The sequence below is a fragment of the Alligator mississippiensis genome, chromosome 4, assembly GCF_030867095.1.
Source record: "Alligator mississippiensis isolate rAllMis1 chromosome 4, rAllMis1, whole genome shotgun sequence".
Taxonomy (NCBI): Eukaryota; Metazoa; Chordata; order Crocodylia; family Alligatoridae; genus Alligator; species Alligator mississippiensis.
Window position 1 is genome coordinate 121,524,669 of NC_081827.1, and position 22,082 is coordinate 121,546,750.

The 22,082-nt window shown below is 41.8% G+C and overlaps 1 long non-coding RNA gene across 2 annotated transcripts; it reads left to right on the top strand.

Annotated features, from left to right (window-relative positions):
• Window positions 1-7,350: 7,350 nt before the first annotated feature.
• Window positions 7,351-16,590, top strand: LOC132249854 (uncharacterized). Of its 2 annotated transcripts, none has more exons than XR_009461343.1 (3): window positions 7,351-8,001; window positions 10,722-10,848; window positions 15,806-16,590. It is a non-coding gene; the product is annotated as an uncharacterized LOC132249854 (long non-coding RNA). The 2 variants fall into 2 exon arrangements; XR_009461344.1 differs by lacking the exon at window positions 15,806-16,590 and adding an exon at window positions 14,414-14,433.
• The last annotated feature ends 5,492 nt before the right edge of the window (window positions 16,591-22,082 follow it).

The following is a 22,082-nucleotide window of genomic DNA, read 5'->3' on the forward strand; positions in this document are numbered from 1 at the left end:
GTTTGGGCTGGATATGTTTGAATCCTGATCCTCAGTGGGTGTGTCTACACAAGACGCTAAAGTGTAGTAGACTAATTCTACTGTGTACATCATGGCAAAAGTCATGCTAATGCCCTAATGCACCGTATAATTAGTCTACTGCACATTAGCATTACCTAAAAGATGTGTGCTGGCACAGTAGCACCTATTACAGTGTACTTAGTACCCATTATTATAGATACTAAACTTAATGCACCAGAATTATGGTGCATTAATACACATGTAGACATGACCAGTAAGTTCCATGTGACTGCAAAGGCTTGTCTGAATCACATTTCTTATAGAATCAGGGCCTTAATTTGACATCAGTAAGTTCTGCTTTAGAATACATTGCATTCATTTTGTCTAAGTCTGTCCCAGTCATGCAGTTGGTCCAATAAAAGGTATCACCCACAAAAATCCTTGCCTTCAGCTTTAAAAACTATTCCTGAGAGAAATTTTCCTCAGTTAATCCATTAAAACATGTTTAAAATTCTCTTGCTGTGTATGGTCAGGTTTTGACAAATGATGCAACTTTAGTCGGCAATTGAACAAATAAAAATTTAAAATCAAAGGACATAAGTTCCCGCAAAGAAATCTAAAATTAAATTATATTAGATTTAAACCAAGAAAAGCAAAGAAATTCATACTTAAGATTCAAACATGATCCTTAACACATCCCAGGGTGCCTGTTGATTGTAGCGCATTCAGTATAAAAAATCTCCAACTGTTCACAGACCTCTGCAGTACTGAGACACAACAGGGTGTAAAAAGACGGTGTTTCAAAATTAACTCCCTGTATTCTGGTTTGTGATTGTGGTCAGACTAACTGTTACTTTAACATAATGTTGTGGCCATATGGCACAATAATTAGTGTTTTAAAATACTTCAATAATATCATGTATATAAATTGGATGCACCAGTTTAGATTATACTTATTTACACCTCTAAACTATGGCGAATATTATCAAAAGAGTAATAGACAGAAAGTGGTTACTAAAAGACTGAGAACTAGAGCAGAGTTTGGTTTGATGACTAACAAGTTGTGGGAAAGAGTAGAGAAGCAATAGAATTTGAGGGAGAGAGCATTTGGGATGTTTTGTTGTGTGTCCATGTCAAATGAAGGAGGTGAGGAGGAGGACAGGATGCACCATTTATATTTTGCAAGGGTCTTTAAATCAAAGAGGACATTTTGCAACCTTAGAAGGGAGGTAAATAATCCAGCAGCACAGGCTAGCCCCACAAGCCATCATGCACATGAGTAAAAACTGAGGGTGACACTGGAATCTATGTTGGTTGATTATTTTTCACCAGAGCTGTTAACAGAAAATTGAGTTTTGGATTGCAGGGCAAGAAAAACCATTTTGGTGTTTTGTTTGTGTTTTGGTGAAACATTTCTTTTTTCCATAGAGTGAAAAATAAACAGTTGTCAACCCACAGTTAGGGATGGGAGCCATGTAAAATATTGTAGATAATGAGGCAAATGGGCTAGCCAAATTTTGTTTGGTGCATAGGAGCCCCCAGTTCAGCAAAACATTTAAACATATGAGTGTAGGATATGTAAGCTGGGAATTGGGTATGAGATAATATCCATAATGCCCATTCATGTAGGTGCATAGGTTAAGAAAAAAAAATTATTCCTGTCTTGCTTTTCCATTATTATTACCAAACCCAATAGGCATGATGTTTACCAGAAATAGAGACATTTTTTGGAAATAAGCTATATGAACATTGCCCAGTAGGATTTTTTTTGCCCCCTGTACTGGGAAAGTTATCAGTGTTTTCCAGTAAGCCATCTAAATTTATGATGCCTAAAGATATTTTATATATGGTTTCCCAAAGTACAAATTACAGCAGCCTTGTATTTTTGCCCTGAGGTCCTTATCACAATTATACATGCAGATGATCTCTAATAAATTGATTTATACTCCTCTGTTTCATGACAGAATTACTTATTGCAAGAAATGCTTCTCAGTCCACTTAAGAGCACCTGATTTCATAAATGCAGAATCAGTAAATGTGAGTATTTAATGAGTCAAAAGTTGAATTTCAAAACAGCAGCCCAGGTAAACACTCTTTTTTTTTTTTAATGAAATCTGTTTTTTTCCAAACTTTTTAAAATACTAAATGTAATGAGTCCCCTACTTTGGGGACTATTGCTGGCTACTGTACTGTTCCCCTCCACATGATTTTGAGGAAGTTTCAAAAGTCCCTGGGATCATCATAAAATTCAAGTTTACTTGGATTCAGATGAGAATTTGAACAATGTAATTTTTTTACATCATATTCCATTTGGACTGCCAGTGGGTATTTTGTTCTAAGGTAATACAAGATGAAAATAAATGCTTACATATTGGCCACAATATTTTGCATTTTAAAGAATTGATTTAACTTCTCTCAAAGGACCCTCATTTCTAGCAATGTGGTTCACTTTAGTTCCGAGACTAATGACGTTCCATACAGATTACCTGTTCTTTTGCTTTTATTTATGAAACATGATTTACCTCAAAGGAATAAAAAAAAAGGCATGGAACTAGAGTTATAAGAAGAGTTACGTTTATACTTCCACATTTGGGCTTTGGCTTTTAAAGAGATGTGTGCAACTGTATCCTGTGCATCCACATGATGTGCCTGTTAAAATAATTTAAAAATAAATGGTGTAAGGTTTTACTGACTTTAAAAAGAAATCCTGCAGATCGAGGGTAACATACAATTGTGGTAGGGGTATGAGAAAGTCTTTAAGGATGAAGTATTATGATATCAGTCTTGTAAAATGTCTATTGAATGTTCACCCAAGGAACCTTGTCTGCCTATTGAATGTTATTGCATTAGTTACATAAGTCTTTGAAGGACTAAGACCTATATACCTAAAGCCTTGTCTGTAACCATAATTGTGGTATTTACTGTACAGCCCCAGCCCACCAAAACACTTGAACACATTAAATGTCCCAAGGAAACTTATGAGGCTATTAACATTTTTGACAAACCTGAAATGGAAAACATTCTTAATTTAGGTGCTCTGAAATATCTTTGCCTACCTGGTTTCCAGGTGAACTTTCTTCTGGGAGTAATGTGGAAATTTTACAGATCTTTATTTAACAGGTAAGGAGAGATTGGGGTGGGGAGGGGGAGTGATAGGGCTGGGAACCCAAATAACACATTGGTTTATAGATTACAGCAAAAAAAAAATAGGAATACATATACGTGGAACATGAGGTAAATCTGTAGGTGTGTTTTTATCTAGAAATTAAAATTAGGCACTCTGGCCACCTTTTCTCACTACATTTGATTCTGTATGATTCCATACTTAAAGGTGTTTTTTGGAGATTACATACTGTATGCGGTACACACAGTTCTGTTCCCCCTTTTCACAAAGTTGGTGAGAAAAATTGTTGGCTGCTTTTCCTGCCATGCAGTGCACATGGCTCACTGAGGTCTCTCCTGTAAGTGGGAGGCCACCTTGCCATTACAAACCAGAAGAAAAATTGGCAAAAGTAAGATTTGTAAGTGCCATGGGATTTTACTAGAGCAATTACCCTATTTTTCAATATTAATGAGCAATTAGAGTGCTGTCCATGAAGCAGTCCACAATTCTGCAGATCAGACAATGATGGTCCTGTGGTTTTACTATTAAAAGGTTCATTATTTGTCTAAGTGGAGTAACCCTGGGACTTCTGCAGTTACTGCTCCTGTATCATAGGATTACTCTTGAGTGCTGCTCTAAACCATAGCAAACAATTTTACTTTAGAAAACACATGTCTAGTTTTGCTTTGTTGCAACGGGAAAAGTGGAGAGGAATTCAAAGCACTAGTGCTCTACTGTTATTTCAAAGGAGGGGCCAAATAGAAAAGATGTATATTTATTCATTTTTCAGGTACTGTAGTGGAATTTTGAAAATATTGAGGTAATTTAAGATTCTAAGTATTTTTATGGGACATGCTTTCCTAAGTCACTTTGTCACTCCTGGTACCCTAAGAGGTTGCCTCTTCACTTCAATAAGGTTCCAGTCTGCTGAACAAGTCATACTGTGTGCAGGGCTACTGCATAGTGGGCATGTCTACATGTACATATTAATGTGCTGCAATAAACTGGTGCTTACTGAAGCTGGGACAGTGTCTACACATATGCTACTGATGGGTTTTTTACTCCATAGCAGAATAGTACTTGTATTTACAAGCACTATTCTGCTGCAGAGAAAATTCATTTACTCCATGTTGCAGGGCACCTCAGTGCTCTGCTCCTAGAGAGGAGAAACTGCCAGGGAGCGAGTGAGCGAGCCCTGGTCTGACATAACAAGCACAGCTGCAGGTTGCCGGAGCAACTAAGGAGAGCCAGCTGCCTGTAGGAGGCAGGGCCTGACCTTTATAAAGCCCAGGGCTGAGGCCAGGCTGGCAGTTCCCTGCTAGCAGCCAGAGAGGCAGGAGCTCATGGGGCTAAGATATGAGTAATGCTTGAGCAGGCTGAAGGATGGTGGCTCTGTGGCGCAGGAGCTATGTTATTGCAGCCAGGCAGCCTTAAGTTAAGTTACAGCCAGGAGGCTTGTGTTTTGTTTGGTTAGTGTTGGTATTACACCGGAGGCTTGGGTGAGGCTGTAGGGGTTGGAGGAGGCCTCATAGGGACCCCCATAGGGGTGGGGTGCCCTAGCGCCAGTGAGAGCACAGTCTAGCGCCAAGAGGGTGCATTATCTTCATAGGTACCCCAGTGGTATGGGGACCCCAGTGCCAGTGAGGGCGCAGCTCACAGTGAGGAGCACAACCAGTGGGTTGCTGGCGCAACCAGTGGGTTGCGGACGGGGGACACAGACCCTGGGTTGTGTGCAGGGTACGTAGACCCCAGCCCCAGAGAGAGGGGCAATTCTATCAGGGAGCCCAGTGTGGGCACAGCGAGCCCCAAAGAGGGGGAGCGCCATATTGAACTATTGGGAAGCCCAGTGTGGGCACGGCGAGCCCCAAAGAGGGGGAGCGCCATATTAGGAAGCCCAGGATGGGCGCAGCAGATGCCAGCAAGGGCATCACTTGCGGGGTGCATAGACCCCAGCCCCAGGGAGGGGCCATACTGAGAAGCCCAGTAACAGGATAGCACCACAGAAAACCCAGAGGAGGGCAAGGTGCTGCGGTTGCCCTGAGAGGATGGAGAGTAGCAGCGTGGTGAGCCCACATCAGAAAGGGTGGTAGTGCGGTGGGCCCAAAAGACCGGTGGCCAGAGAGGATGTCCCAGAGGGGACTAGCCTAGTATAGAGAAGGCCCAGAGTGGGCTAGACTATAGAGGAGGCCCGGGAAGCGGGCGTGTTGACACACCAATGTCTATTACATCTGCGAGGCTTGGGGCGTGGTATTAGGGGCTGGTAGGAGCCACGCATAGCCCATAAGGCTAGGGTGTCTGGGGAACACCCACCATAGCGGGAGACCCGCAGGGGGTCCAGGAATACACGGGGACAGAGGTCCCGAGTAGCCGTGCCCAGGGAGTCATAGGCAGCCTCCCTATTACATTTTCCAACAAGACGTGGCGGGCGAGAATAAGAGGGTGCCTTGGGCCGGCCTTGACACAGAGCGAGGGACCTCGGGGAGATCACGGCCCTCCTGAAGGACCCTGCCGTGACACTCCAGTTTAATAGGGACACATGTGTAGGCACGCAACATTTACTGCGCAGCTAATTAGTCAACTGAACAGTAAACGTCTCATGTAGAGATGCCCAGTAACTTGTGCTCAATAAACATTAGCAAACTGGGCCTTTAGTTATTTTGTAGTGCTAGTCAGGAGCCAGAATTCATATGACAAACCCCAAAACTTCAAAATCTCTTTGTTCCAACCTGAAATCAAAAAAGCTTATTTTTTCCCAAAGAATGAAAATTTAGTAAACTGAAACATTTCCTTTCAATAATATTGCTTGGATTTATTTAGTTTTGACTTTTGTGTATTGAATATTTCATATAATATAGAATATACAATTGTAGATACAATCTTGATTTCAGTGAAACCCTATGTTTTGAAAGAAAACTATTCTGTTGTATATTTTTGATCGGTTCTAATTTGATTGATATTCCCTGGTATTCTCTCACCTTTCATTTAATTAATAAATATGCATATGTATGGTAAAGAAATCAGGAAAAAGCTAAAAACCTAGGCCTGGTTCTACTTTCCACTTAGGCCCTTCATCTCCCACTGGGATTTTCAGAATTCTAATTGGTAGGAGGGAGAGAGAACATCCACTGAGCACAAACATCATTTTAATCAAATGTATCCTCAAATAGAGGGCAGCACAGAACATATGCACCATTCACATATCCCTTATATCTAAATGCTGATCCTTTAGAGAGTATAAAATATGCCCATCAGTCTTCTGGATACAATAGTTCAAAATTCAGTGTATATGCACAATAATTTATTTGCTTTTATATTGCTTTTCTTTATAGGGAGAATTTCTAGGTAGATTTTAAAGCAAATCCATCTTACTTGGGAAGAAAGAATGGAGGATATCCAATATGAACCAACTCGACCCAATTTAATTGACCCAACAAAAAATATATTTATTCATATTGTTCATTTATAAGGTGCTTATTCCCATGGCAGCTCAAGTGTCTAGCTGAGCACACCAGACTCAAAGGAAGATGGTTTTGTCTCTCTGATTTTCTGCCCCAACACAAGTTTATAGCATCCTGAATCTATTCTAATTTGTGCCATTAGGATATGTTAGGAAAACAATGAATGAATCCAGGCTTCATCCAGAGAAGGCCTACAAATATCTTCTGCATAAATTTGACCAGAACTGGTCTGAAAAGCTCTATGTCATCATTTTTCAGAATAAAGTTTCATTTCAGAAGCAAGCCATCCCTCCCAAGAAAAACAAACAAAAACAAAACTGCCTGTTTTGACCCATTTGTCTAGTCTGTTTTTGGCATGACACCTCATAATATTTTATACTTTTATTTTCAAGGAAGATGAGTTGACCTGTTTCTTTAATCCATAACCACAGAATAGTACTGCAAAACTGCCACTTGGTCTGATCAACTCCTTGCTTCACAACCAGCATTTTCCCAAGCCATTTCCACAATGTAACAGACAATAGAACTTGATTTAAAAAAGAAAGAAAGAAAAGGAACAGCTGCAACAGGGAACCCCTGCCTCTGTTACTAGTGAGGCTTGAGATAGTAAGCAGGTAAGAATAGCAGCACAGGTGGACTAAACCTAGGACTGTTAGGCCAGGTGGGGCATGAGTAACTGGCTGCACCTAGTCAATGGGTGCAATGGACCCAGTCAGGTGGCTGGAAGGAGGCTGGATTGGGGGATTTAAGCCCAGCCCAGGAAGGAGGGGCCTATAGCAGGGAGAGGAACCTTTGAGAATATAGGTGTTGCTGGAGGTGGAGAGGGATATAACCCAGAGGAGCTGGGGAGAAGGCACCTAAGCAGCTAAGGCCTGCAGGCAGCATTTACCAGAGAGGGGAGACTACTTGTTTTCTTTTGAAGCAGTTGACTTGTGTTTTTGGTTTGGTTTGAACTTGTGACTAGAGAACTGGATTGTGGCAATATGGGTCAAGAAGGCTATAAATGGGGGTGATGGGGTGCATCCCCCTGCTATAGGGGCCAGAAACCAACCCCAGGCTATGAGGCAGAAACTAATATACTGAGATGGGTATACCCCAAAGAGTAAGGGACTGCCATCAAGGCCAAGTCTATACCCCAGAAGCTAAGGTCTTAATCCATGGAACAAGGTGGGGCACAGCCATAGAGAAAAAGGGGGCCTAGGTTATGATAGCTGCAGCTCCAAAGAGTCCACAAAAACCTGGGAGAACAACCCCTTAAAGGGGGAGTGCTGTTTGAGTACAGATGGATGAAAGATTCAGGTAGGGTGACTGGTCTGATTGGACAGATCAGGCTACTCATGAGGCTGCTACTGGTCCAAGGACTCCCCACTGACAACAAATAACATCAAAGTCGTGGAAGACAAGAAATGGGAGTTACGGGGAGTCTGGGAAAAGGAGCAGGTGAGCAGGGTGGTCCCTACCTGTATTACAAAGCAGCAGTGGTAAGAAATGATGATCTTCGAAACATTTTATTCAATTTTTAAAAATGGCCTTAACCAGCATAAAAATATTTGCAGAAAATAATTTTCATTTAATTTCCTAATAGTTCGCTCTTTTAGAAGAAAGGCAAACAGAAATGCCATTGAAAATTCTTCAACAAAATTAAGTTTTTGTTCCTCTCAAATTTTTTTGTAGAAAATATTTTCTATGTTTGACCATCCTTTTCAGATCATGTCTGCGAGTCGATATCCAAACATGTTGCACCATTGTTTATGGAAGCACTGGTCATCTTTCACACTTATGGTTATCAGCTCTGAAAAGAAGGAAATTGCAGCAAATTGACTGGAACTGCATAAATTCTAAAAGATGGCAAAAACCAGTTTTAGTGACAATCTGGCCAGACTAAAGGAAGCTAAGTTATTGTTTTTATTGCTATTTTATAAATGAAGCTGGAAGCATTGTATGTTGAAATAGGTCTGGGAATATTTTCACACATGTTTTCTCCCATTTCTAATGCTTAATTGAAGATCAGTCTCCCAAGAGTTGAGTTTTGCATGTGTGACTGGCCACAGAAATATATTTGATAGATTACATTTCCATTTTGCCAGTAGAATTTCAGTTTCAGGCTGTGGGCACTATCTGCTAATTAAAACATGTTCTGCTAAAAAGCTGCTGTACAGATATATGGTAGCAGAGCATGTTCTGTGTGTGCTGTTCTTTCTCATGTGATAAGTGGTGCATTTCCTCAGTGGATGCACATTGCTTACATTTTTAGAGCTATTAAGCTGGGATAATTATGGAACAATCTAGGCAATGTTCAATAGCCCATGCAGATGCCTGACAGGGCATGTTGTCTCTTAATTAGGAATTTGAATGCCTAATGCTTGTATATTAACTGAAATAATTGGATAGATGTTTTACATTTTCTTCACTTTTACTGACAACCAAGCAAGGGACTGCACAAATCAACACATCATCCTAAAACAGCTCATTTTATTTGCATGTTCTAGGTGATCTAATGTATTGGTTAAGTGCTACTTTTAGGATAATTGATTTTGACTACTGTGTGAATGTATTGTAGGATGTTCTTTCATGAACCTAACACTTTAAACCTGGCATCTTGCACCTTCAGATAAGTACCATGATGCATTCAGAATAACTACCATGCTGCACATTTTTGGTTCCTCTGAGTTTTAGCAAAATCATTGTTATTACTAATGTTGTGTGTCACTGTTAAGTGCTAATAGTAGTCTCTGTGGTGTTGAGGGGAAGGGCCATATCCTGTTAACTTATATAAGTAGTTCTTATTAATGTAAGTAGTCTCAATCTCTCCTCTAGGACTACTTCCATTAAGTAAGGACTTTTCACAGAATAAGGTTTTCTGGGTTGAACCTAAGGGTCTAATATTGCAAGTAGCTCTCAGGTAAACTCAGGCCCCTGCAGAGAGCCCCATGAGCCCCACTGAAAACAATGGCTGCTTACAGACGTAAGGACAAAACAAAACAAAGCAGTGCTTTACTTTAATTTTGGCACCCCCCCTGTGCCAAGCACAGCATATGCCCAGAAGAGTCATTGCGTTAGTTTGACCTGGCTCTCCCAACATCTGTATGGATTGGGCACTGCAGCAGGGCTTTTTGGCACTTTTGTCTAATAGCTGATTGAAATGACTTTGAATAAAAAGACTAAAAAGCCACACTGAAGCACTGGATCTACACAGATGCTGGGGAACCAGGTCAAAGTAGCACACCTCCTCTTCCATTAAAGCACTGGGTTTTGTTTTGTTGTTTTGTTTTTTTTTTCATGTTTGTCAGCAGCCAGTATGACACATCAATTTGATCAATCTTTGATCTGCTCCTCCTGGTCCATTTTGAAATAGTTAGAAATCAGGGCCCCAGTCCTGAAAATCCATACATGAGTGCCTGGTAAACTCAGGGAGACTGTTCATATGAACAAAGCTAGGCACACATCCATTGTGTCACACAACTCCCAATGAAATATTGAGATCACTATCAAAATTCTCATTGGCTTCAGTGAGAGCAGGACCTGAATAAATAGCTTCTTTTCCCACTAGTATGTGTGTGAGATGTGTACTATGCATATACTCATATAATATACATTGTTTGTATTTAGGATGCTTTATAAATATGTGTTTATTCACAACTATTAGTATAAAAGCTCCTTTAAAAGCAACAAATTGCTCTCTATTAGTAATGTGCATAATAACCTATTTCTATAAACATTTTTTAAGAGAAATTTTAATGTGCAAAACCCTGCAGACATTTTATGGAAATTAGACTGTGTTGTGCAGAAGTGCATCACAGTCATATTTTGTTGTTGTTTAATATTTTGTTTTGAGAGGTAAATTTCTTTGTGATAGTGCAAAAAAAGGAACCTACTACAGAACAAAGGAAATGAGTCTTATGATGTTTTCTTCTTGCTAATGTGTATTTCCTTGATTGAAGTAAGGATGCTTTTCCAGATAATATATGAATATTTCTTCTGCATAATATTCATATGTATATTAATCTTTGTATTGGATTCATATCTATATATAACACACAAAAAATATCCGTAGATAGATAGGTCGATCTATATCCATTAGGGCTGTGTGAAGCTTCGGGTGCTGATTCAATTGGGAGGAGATTTGGCCTGATTTTTTTTTTTTTTTTTTTTTTTTTCAGTGGCCAACTCTGAATCTGAATCAAATCATTGGAACCAATTAAAGGGTTCAAATCGATTTGGAAAGCTTCGGCGATTCAGACAGTTCCTGCTGGCTGCAGTGGGGAGCTGGACCCAGACTCCATGCTGGTAAGTAAGAGGCAGGGAAGGGGAGGTTGTAGGAGGGGGGAGGGGACCATGGGAAGACCTCTGCCAGGCTCCATCCCCTGCCTGCCCCAGCTCCCAGTCCTTTAAATACAATTAAAAAAGAAACAAAACATTCACTGGATGCTGCAGTGGCCTCAGAGCTTCTGGGGTCTTGTGGCAGAGCCCCTCCATGCAGTGTAGGGCTGTGGGGGGCAGCAGGGATTGCCCTGTCCCCCCCCAACTGGGCAGCAGTCGGTGAGTTGGAGCTTCTTTCTGGTTTTGTTTTGTTGTTTTTTAAAGGCTGGGAACTGGAGGTGGGGGCTGGGATAGTGGGTGGGGGGCTCATGACAGAACCCCCCACATGGCATGGAGCAGTAGGGGGCAGCAGGGATTGCTCCCTGCCTGGCAGCAGCTGATAAGTGCAGGTATTTTTTTTGTTTTTTCAAAGAACTGGAAGCTGGGGCCAGGCGGGGCTGGGAGAGCGGGTGGGGGATGGGGCCTGTGTGATTCAGAGATTTAGCTGATTCAACAGAAGCTGAATCTCTGAATCAGATTCAGCTGAATCGATTTTGGACAGTGATTCAAATCACCGAATCGAATCGCTCTCCACTGAATTTACCAAATCCAAAGGAAATACTAGCCACTCCACGCAGGCCTAATATCCATATCCCTATGTATATGCATGCATGCTTCTAATAAACATATATTTGTATAGCTATTTTAAAATTGTTGGACACATTAAAAACATTCCAGAAATCTGGACATCAGAAAAATATAAAGAATATACTCTCTGGGCAAAGTGATGAAAACAGCCTTGGAATCTGTGTCACAGGTTTCTACTTGACTTCCATGCCTAACTGCAGGTTAAGTATACAAAAATTAATTCACAGAATATTCTGGTGCACTTTTAGATACTAGTTTAAAAATATTAGCCCAAGGAGTTAAATATGCATTTGCTGTGTGTTCTGGTTTGCAAGGTGTGCAAGCATATCCTTTCCTACTGCAAAGTTGAGACAGCACAGCTGCATCCCATGTATTATATACGGCAGCAGAAGGGCTATTATATTAACTCTGGCATCATTTGGAGTAAAAAAAAAAAGTATTTCTTCACCAAAGAACTTTGAAATTCTGAAATATTAATTATCCATTCAGTATTACCAACTGATAAATCAAACAATGATCATCCTGGGCATATAAGTAGTTCCACCAAAGTTATGTGAGTAAAGTGATCAGGATTCAAATCATAAATTAAATGTACTGCATAACCAGGCAACTAGATACAGGAAGGAAGGAAATGCCAATAGACCTGAAGCTTAAAAAAAAAAAAAAAAAAAAAAAAATGGAGCCATTTTTCATGTCTAATTTCAAGGCAATAGGTGAAAGATTTACATGAAGTATTGCTTTCTCATTAACACAAAGGTGTAGGAATCAAAAGTTGGGTGTTCCATTCCTGGTTGTGCAACTAACTAATGTATTTGGGTGAGTCTTTACTGTCAACATTTTAAAAAGTATTTAGGCTCCAAAATCACATAGTTTTCCCTTCTATAGATATTGAGTGTTACCTAGCTTATCAAAACCCCTTAACATCTAGGAACATAAGCCATTACATTCTGAGGTCTAACTGAAATGAAGATGTGGAAAAAATACACTTAGATATTTTTTTAATTTTGTGCTGCAAAATTGATATGCATTCAGCATCACCAATGTTTGTGTTGTGCTCATATATTTACCCGATTAAAAACTATTGAAGCGATCTGGATAATTTGGAATTAAAATGGACATTAATGAAAAGATGTATGAAATATATAAGCTGTGGCACTAATTCAAGAAAGCACTTAAGCAAGGGCAAACTTTCAGCACAAGTGGCTGATTCGGAGTGTCTCTGGAGTTCATGCTTAATTAGGCATTTGTTTGAGTGCTTTCCTGTACATGGAAGAGATTACATATATGCTAGAGACCTACGTTTGAGCATGTATACATCTGAATGGACATTTTATGGAGGTCTGAGCTGAGATCATCCAATTTCAGTTGTAGAAAACAAGTGCACTAAAATCCCCTTATGTGTCTGCTCATGTGAAGTGCTGGTGAGTGTTTACCACCCCACATTTAATGCAGGTCAGCGAGAATTGCAGATCTTCACTTCTTTGTTATACCAAGCCCATTGTTGTAGTCCTGACTGTGCCCCACTGAAGTAAATGACCACATTCTCATTTATTTCAATGGGAGTAGAATGAGCTCTTAAAAAAGATGGGGATATTTTTCCCTAAATCCTTAGAGTACACAACACTATGTGTATGGTTCAACCTGTTACCATTGCTGCCATGTGTTACTATAAGGCCCCTGCTAGACCTTCAGGTCACGCCATGATAGGACCTGATGCAGGATCCACACAGTCATGCCTCCTGCCATCCTATACATGTAAGACAGGAAGTGTGGAATCTCAGTCACATTAGATCTAATCATGCCTTAACCCCAACATGAGGAGAGTGGGAGGGAGTCCCACAGCTGATGGGGCTTGCAGCTGCCATCCCCATATGCACTTGTGGATGGGAGTCCTTCAGCTGATGGGGTTCACAGCCTCCAGAGTGCCACATGCAGTCCAGCACCTGGTAAAAACTCTTTTTTTTTTTTTTTTTAATGAATGGATGGAGCTCCTAGCAATAAGGGAACACCTGGCCACATGTTCAATTTATGGCATGATAGGAACCACCCATTAGTTCTTACACATTTTTAATGAAATAACTTTTTGGCTTTTTCCTTGTTTTAGCATGCCATTAATTGATTAAACATGTGGCAAAGTCACAAATTAAGATGCAGTTAACTGGTTAATCACATCTTAACAGTTGTGTGGTGGGGGCCTAAGGATGAGAACAAGTGCTTCCTGAATCTAATCAAGGGCTGGGTGGCTTACTTAAACAATTGAAAACCAGGAGTGGCACATGCAGCAGTTTGCCACTGCCAGGAGCAGTGTGTGCAGCTATTGACTGCTCCCCTAGTCATGTGGGGAGCCTGATGCAAGTAACACAGGTCAGGGAAGGGCAGAAGGGAATGGGGGGTGTGGTTAGTGGGTCTGAGAGGGTTTGGTGGGATCAGGGGGACTGGTGGGTCTGTGGGTGGTTAGTGGATCTGCAGAAGGGGAGTTGCTCACTTGGGGGTAGAGACTGGGGGAACACAAATAGCCCAGCCAGTGTTGGGGGTTGTGATCAGCACAGCCTTTGAGTTAAGACAAGCCTGGGCTTTCCCAGGCTTGGGACTGTATTACAAACACATAGAGGCATTCAGAAGATTGTGTTAATCCTTTCCTAGATTGAGTTAACCCACTCTCTATCCCAGTTAGATCAAGGTCCAGGTACCTTAAATCCGATGCGCCATTTTTGTGGCCAAATTAAACACCTGCACACTTGGGCATTTAGATTGACTGAACCCTGGTTAGGTTGATCTAAAAGCAACAACTATATGTATCCTAAACAGCAGTAAAGATTTAAAAACAGGAATAGAATAAACTCTGAGATATTGTATTAGTCTAATGCTTTAATGTGTATAATTATTTACTTAATATTTTTTTCAGGGGTAAAAGACAGAGCAGGGTGAGCATAAAAACTTATTCAAGTTTTTTATATGGGGGCTATTTTAGATGGATATTTTTTTTTAAATGACAAAATTATTAGCATAAAAGAAATTGTTAGTACTCTGCACTTCCACCGCTTAACAGAACAAATGTCAAGTCCTATTAATATAGTCAACTGTTCCATAGTGACTCATCAGATGCTATCTGTCATTATATGCTTGCTACATTGTTGAAATAGAATTATGAGGTTTTGCTGACAGTACTTTTGCATGGCATGCCCTTTTTCATGAATTCTCTACACTTCATTTTAATCCTTCTCTATAGTTTAGATACAAACACTTGCACTGAGGCTAGCCTGGAAAGCCATTCATTGTGAAGGAGTCCAGATTTTTCAGCCATTCATGCTGGTACAATACATCTTCCTTCCCCATCTCCTCTCCCCTGTGAAAAAGAATCTGTATTTTTAATAATAATAAAAAGAGATAATCACTTAATGCAGAATTGTCCATTGCACCCGAACAGCAAATCCAGCTTAAGTGGAAATTTACACAAAGAATTATTTATAGGAATCAATCATAATTACATTTAATGCATGCTGCAGCTGTTTATAATTGTGGTTTTCCCAAGGTTATTCTCCTCCTCCTACCCTCCACCCCCACACACATAAAATTTGTTTCTGTGGAAATGCTTAGGAAGCATTATAATTTTCCTGTAACTTGTTACAATGGCAGCTGAATGTTGTAAGGCAGACTAGATTCTGATTAGGGGATGTCATAAAAAGGAAGAGCAGGCAATTTTTTGGACCAGCAAATTATTATTTAGAAGCTGAATTGGTAATACCTAGTCAGACAAATGTTTTCCCATGCAGTTCTTCTGGCTATTTACTGAGAAAAGCAAACTTGAACCCTGAAAATAAAGTGAAAAATTATTTTAGGGAGATACAATTTTCTGACACTGTGGGTCAAATTAAGACGTGATGCATAATATTGTATAACTTCCTCTTACACACAATTAGACGCCCCTCCATTTCAAATTATTTACAGTAGAGTTGCTTGAAAAATGGACTATTTTAGCATTGAAATGTTGACTTTTGTAGGAAAAAAACTAAAGGTTTGGGTTAAAATGTTTTGGTTTGGGGCTTTTCCATCATCCAATGGAAAAAAGGAAAATTTTCAAGGAAAGCAGCTGCTTTCCATAAAAATGTTAAGTCAATTGAAAATCTAATGTCTATAAAAAAAAAATACTGGATTTGGGGGGGAGAAATAATACATACTACAGTACATAGGGTTTTTAGCATTACAGTCTTATTTGTAAAGTGGGTCTATATACAATGTGCATTATTCTAGAGAGTGAGCACTTAGATAATTCCTCTCTTTCCTCCCTCTCTATGAGGATCATAGGGCTGGAAAGGACGTTGCTGGCACCTACCACCAGGTTCCTACTCAAACCAGCAGTGAAAGCAAGAAGACCCATGCTTCCTGGCTTCAGTAAAACTAAGATTTAATGCCTGGAATTTTGGAATTGAAAATAGATACAGGCTGAATGAAAGATTCCTAACCACCCACTCAAGGATCTGAGCTCTTAAACTGCATTGAGCAGGCCTGAAAATCCCACCTTTTTATGCAATCTGCCAGAACTTTGGGCATTGAATCAGGCCAAAAACATCCCAGATCAATCCATTTTATTTGCTATTTGTGCTTTTATTTCCCCCATGTACCCAGTAGCATAGAATTTAACTATAGCTGAGATATAAAATAAGTAAATAACCAACAGGGACCAATAATAATTGCAATAAGCCTATAACTGTGATGCTCTAGTATTTAACATTCTGGATCAAATTCTGCCCTGACTTACACACTCCACAACCCCTCTGAGTGCAATAGGATTTCATGGGGTATAAATCAGGGGAGAATGAGGTTATCTTAATGTAAGTGAAACTGCTGATATCACTTCCCTGTCTTAAAAGACTTGGGGGGAAAAAAATAAGGTTGGAGCCAAATACTGAAAAATGAATTCAGAAACTTTTAAAATATTTTTTCTTATGTGGGCAAAGATTTACTGTATGTCAGGGCAGGGATCTGTAGGAAGAGAAAAGAGTAATTGTAAGAGTAGCTTTATGAAATGTCTTCAAAAATGCTTGGTTGTACTTACTAATATTTACAGTACTTGCAATAAAAAAAAACTAGAGAAAAAAGTCTGTCCAGCATATCTCTTTATACAGCTATTGGAAGCCTTATTCCACAGCATCCCTAACTGATCAGTTTTAGAGCGGTACAAGCAATTTTGCAGTGGTTTTAAAAAAATTAAGCCATACTTTATCTGCCATAGATGATATGCCTTGGAGAACAAGGGATAAAATATAAAAATTAAATATTTAAAATTCAAAGTAAGGATATAATACTGCTGAGAGATAGTTCATCATCAGAGGAACCATCTCACATTTCCATTACATTGATTCTGAGGGAGAGCTTCATGCTAGACAAAAAATTGCTAATTATTTTTATGGGAATTTAAAAGAAATTCCTTCTAAATCTCCCATGCAATTTTAATTGTCTTTTTATGAAAAACCAAAACTAAATATCTAAACTTTTTTGGTTTCCAAAAACACTTTTTTTACTTTTCAGTTTTTGTTCTTTATTGCAAAAAACAAACAAACACACCCCTGTAAAATGTCAAGAAAAACTGAAAATTTCCTGTAGGATTTTTCTTATATATTCAAAAATCACTTTTGTCATAAAATAGTTCAGAGAAAAAAAAATTAACCCAATCTATTTAGCATTTTTTGGGATTGGTGAGATGGTTCCATTTGTAAACAATAAGTTTGACAAATGACATTGGTGAGAGGGCTGGGGCATATGACTTTTGAGAGGAGGCTGAGGGAACTGGGCTTATTTAGTCTGGAGAAGAGAAGAATGAGAAGGGATTCAATAGCAGCTTTCAACTACCTGAAGGGAGGTTCCAAAGAGGATGGAGCTAGACTGTTCTCAGTGCTGGCAGATGACAGAAGGAGCAGCAATGGTTTCAAGTTGCAACAAGGGAGACTTAAATTGGATATTAAGTAAAACTTTCTCACTAGTAGGGTGGTAAAACTCTGGAACAGGTTACCCAGAGAGGTTGTAGAATCTCCATCCTTGGAAGTTTTTAAGACTTGGCTAGACAAAGCCTTGGCTGGGATGATTTAGTTGGAGTTGGTCCTGCTCTGAGCAGGGGGGTTGGACTTGACCTCCTGTGGTCCATTCCATCCTTAATTTTTTATGATTCTAAGGGAGAGAGAGGCATCAAAAACTCTCACAGGTTGAGAGCTGCCATTGCTAGGAAGGTCAGTCTGGGTGGGACAAGGATGGGTTGAGAACCACTGCTGTTTTGTGGGGAGATCTGAGGCCTGGGCAGATGGATTGGGGTTCCAGTCAGTACTTCTCACTTACTTGTTAATCCTTAACTATGCCTTTGAGCACCCCAACTGGCCCAGCCATTGAAAGCTTTAAGTGGTCCATCAAGCTGCAACTAGAAGGTCTTGCTCCTCTATTCAGAGTCAGCCTGATTGCCATATTTGGGATCAGGAAGGAATTTTATCCTATGGTCAGATTGATATGGACTGTGGGTGCTTTGCCTTTTTCTGTAGCAGGCAATGTGACACCCTTTTCCTTGGATCTTAACAACTTTTGGAGAAGAACAATGTTCACTGATGTGATCCCACTGCTTTACCTGTGATAGATTAATGTGTTATTTCTTGTGGTTGTATAAGGGTTGACTGTTTACATTTTCTAATAGAGTAAACAATGGATTTGTATAGGATGGTTTGGAAAAGGATGGTCCTGCATCAGGCAGGGCATTGGACTACATGATCTATGGAGGTTCCTTCCAGCCCTGCTTCCCTATGATTATGTGAACTGGGCCATTGATCTATGCACAATTGCTATGCCCCAAGCATGGGTTTGGCATCAATTCTCACCTCTTCTGTACTGTAAAGAACAAAATGCCCCTTCCCCTGGTAAATTTTAGGGGTGGAGAGTGGAAGGAGGGCAATCTGCCATTAGCCTCTTCCCCCAAGACACTCGCCATGTCCAGACCCCAGGAGCATTCACAAGCCATAGCCCCGAGTCACCCCTGAGCTATAAGCTGCCCCCATAGTCAGACTCCTGAATACACCACCAGTTACCCTTTCACACAGAGCTACTGAAACTCACCAGCAGTTGGTGTAGCGTTGTCCACTTCTACCTGCTCAGTTAGTTTCATCTGAGATGTCCCCATTTTGTGCAGCCTGAGTCCAGGTTTGAGTCTAGATCAAGGTCTGGATCAGGGCCTGGATGGCTAACAAGTCCATTGAGCAGGCATCCTCATGTTCCTCCATGGCCATTTCAGTAAGAGAGAGAAGATTGGTGACCCCATTTTAGTTTTCATCATTGTTCTGCTACACTGGGCCTGAGTGGGCAGTGCATGGTGTAGTCCTCCTTGAGGATCCCAGATAGTTCCTTGTGGTATGGAACCATGTTCTTTGTGGTGCCCAGACTTTGTTAACACCCCTTCCCTAAGTGTACTGTGAATCCAGGCACTTGATTTTAGTGTATATCTGCAGCTAGTCCCACTGGTGCCTCCAAGCTACTACCTGGGCACTTCTAGACTTCGTGGTGTTGTCAGCTACCCTTTGTACTGTTGGCAGTGGTAGAAATGGTTCTCTCCTCAACTCAAATTGCAATGAGGTCCAGCACTTTGCCATAAGTCCCATTTGAGGCCTGCCTGCTAGGGTCTGAGGAAGGGATTCTCTGATTTAGTTCAGTTCACAAAGCTAAATGATCACTCTTTGCACTGGAGCACTCAAGCCAAAGTGGCAGACCTTTCCAAACCTTAAGAGTGTCAATGGGTGCTCAGGGTGGTGCCACGCTGGACAGAGTCACAACTCATAGAGGGTGTTGCCTTAGGGTTGGTACCACCCTTCATGCAGTAGGGTTTGGGTGGGTAGATAGATTGTCTCAGGATGGGGCCAGAAGGGTTGCATCTGGGGATGCATGAAGGACTGAAATTTCCTTGTATTATCTCTATGAAGACAGTACTTGAACAATAGCTGAATATGGAAGAACTGGATGCCTTTAAGTCGGCAGGCCCGGATGAGCTCCATCCGAGGGTGCTGAAGGCACTGGCCGACATCATTGCAGAGCCACTGGCGGGAATATTTGAACGCTCGTGGCGCATGGGCCAAGTCCCAGAGGACTGGAAAAGGGCCAATGTGGTCCCCATTTTCAAGAAGGGGAGGAAGGAGGACCCAGGCAACTATAGGCCAGTCAGTCTCACCTCCATCCTTGGTAAAGTCTTTGAAAAAATTATCAAGGCTCACATATGCGAGAGCCCGGCAGGACAGATTATGCTGAGGGGAAACCAGCACGGGTTCGTGGCAGGCAGATCGTGCCTGACCAATCTAGTCTCTTTTTATGACCAGGTTACGAAACGCCTGGACACAGGAGGAGGGGTGGATGTCGTATACTTAGACTTCAGGAAGGCCTTCAATATGGTATCCCACCCCATACTGGTGAACAAGTTAAGAGGCTGTGACTTGGATGACTACACAGTCCAGTGGGTGGCGAATTGGCTGGAGGGTCACACCCAGAGAGTCATGGTGGATGGGTCGGCTTCGACGTGGAAGGGTGTGGGCAGTGGGGTCCTGCAGGGCTCGGTCCTTGGACCGATACTCTTTAATGTCTTCATCAGTGACTTGGACGAGGGAGTGAAATGTACTCTGTCCAAGTTTGCAGATGACACAAAGCTATGGGGAGAAGTGGACACGCTGGAGGGCAGGGAACAGCTGCAAGCAGACCTGGACAGGTTAGACAAGTGGGCAGAAAACAACAGGATGCAGTTCAACAAGGAGAAATGCAAAGTGCTGCACCTATGGAGGAAACATGTCCAGCGCAACTACAGCCTAGGGAATGACCTGCTGGGTGGCACAGAAGTGGAAAGGGATCTTGGAGTCCTCGTGGACTCCAAGATGAACATGAGTCGGCAGTGTGACGAAGCCATCAGAAAAGCCAATGGCACTTTATCATGCATCAGCAGATGCATGACGAATAGGTCCAAGGAGGTGATACTTCCCCTCTATCGGGCGCTGGTCAAACTGCAGTTGGAGTACTGCGTGCAATTCTGAGTGCTGCACTTCAAGAGGGATGCGGATAACCTGGAGAGGGTCCAGAGAAGGGCCACTCGTATGGTTAAGGGCCTGCAGACCAAGCCCTACGAGGAGAGACTAGAGAAACTGGACCTTTTCAGCCTCCGCAAGAGAAGGTTGAGAGGCAACCTTGTGGCTGCCTATAAGTTCATCACGGGGGCACAGAAGGGAATCGGTGAGTATTTATTCACCAAGGTGCCCCCGGGGGTTACAAGAAATAATGGCCACAAGCTAGCGGAGAGCAGATTTAGATTGGACATTAGGAAGAACTTCTTCACAGTTCGAGTGGCCAAGGTCTGGAACGGGCTCCCAAGGGAGGTGGTGCTCTCCCCTACCCTGGGGGTTTTCAAGAGGAGGTTAGATGAGTATCTAGCTGGGGTCATCTAGACCCAGCACTCTTTCCTGCCTATGCAGGGGGTCAGACTCTATGATCTATTGAGGTCCCTTCCGACCCTAACATCTATGAATCTATGAGTTTCATAGCATGCGGGCCGGGAGCAGTCCGAGGCCCTTTTTTCGCGCGGCAAGCTGTGGCCAGCAGCCCAGACACGCCGGGTCGGGGAAGGCAGGCGGCACGCTAGAATTAGGCATGGACGCTTAATGGTTGTTTAAGATTGTTTACTTACACCGTAGATGGTCGCGGTGCAGGCTGGAAAGTTTCCAGGAATACTTCGCTTAAATCCTAGTTTTAGGACTCGGACAGAACTCTGGATTCACTCACAATTCACTCCCACGATGTTGTCGAGGCTCCGTGGAACTTTTGCGCGCAGGGAAGGGTACGTCGAGGGATCGTTCGGTGATGGGGAGAGGCGAGAGGCTGATCAGACCCCTGTTGCCTTCTTGATATTCACGCTGGGTCCAATAGACTCCGCAGCGCTTAGAGTTCTTCACAAGACGTGAAGTCTCCTCCTTCTGATGTTCATGGAGTCCTCCAACTTGGGCGGAAACCACTCAAGCCTCTTATACGGCTAGCAAGCCAATCGCTAGCCGCCACGTAGGAATAATTTAGAACTGACCAATAGTGGGGCACGAATTTAAATACAAATGTCGGGAACTCCTTTGCACCATGCATCTCCTCTCTGCAGTTCAGAAATGCACCCTGCAAAGAAAGCTTTGAGTGGCGGGAAATAATTTAGCAGTGCTGAAGCACACACAAACAAAAAGTCACACCCTTGGGTTGTGACATCCCCCTTGCTGAAGGCATAGTTAAATTAGACCGCACGCTCATCACTCGAGTTACTAAGAGCTCTTACCACGGGTCGTTGAACTAAACGGGTAAACACAAAATCCACTAACATAAGAAGTTCGTCCTCTAGGGATTGAACCAAATAATAACCAACACAAATACATATACACATGATCAGATCCACAATAAAAAACTGCACGATCAGGGCTTCAGTGGGCGTCATGGCGAAGTCTAGCGTCAGGCCCTCACTCCTCGATGATGTTATCCTTCTTGGGGCTTCTCTTCACCATGCACTCTGAATTCCGGATCTGTAAATAAAACTCTCA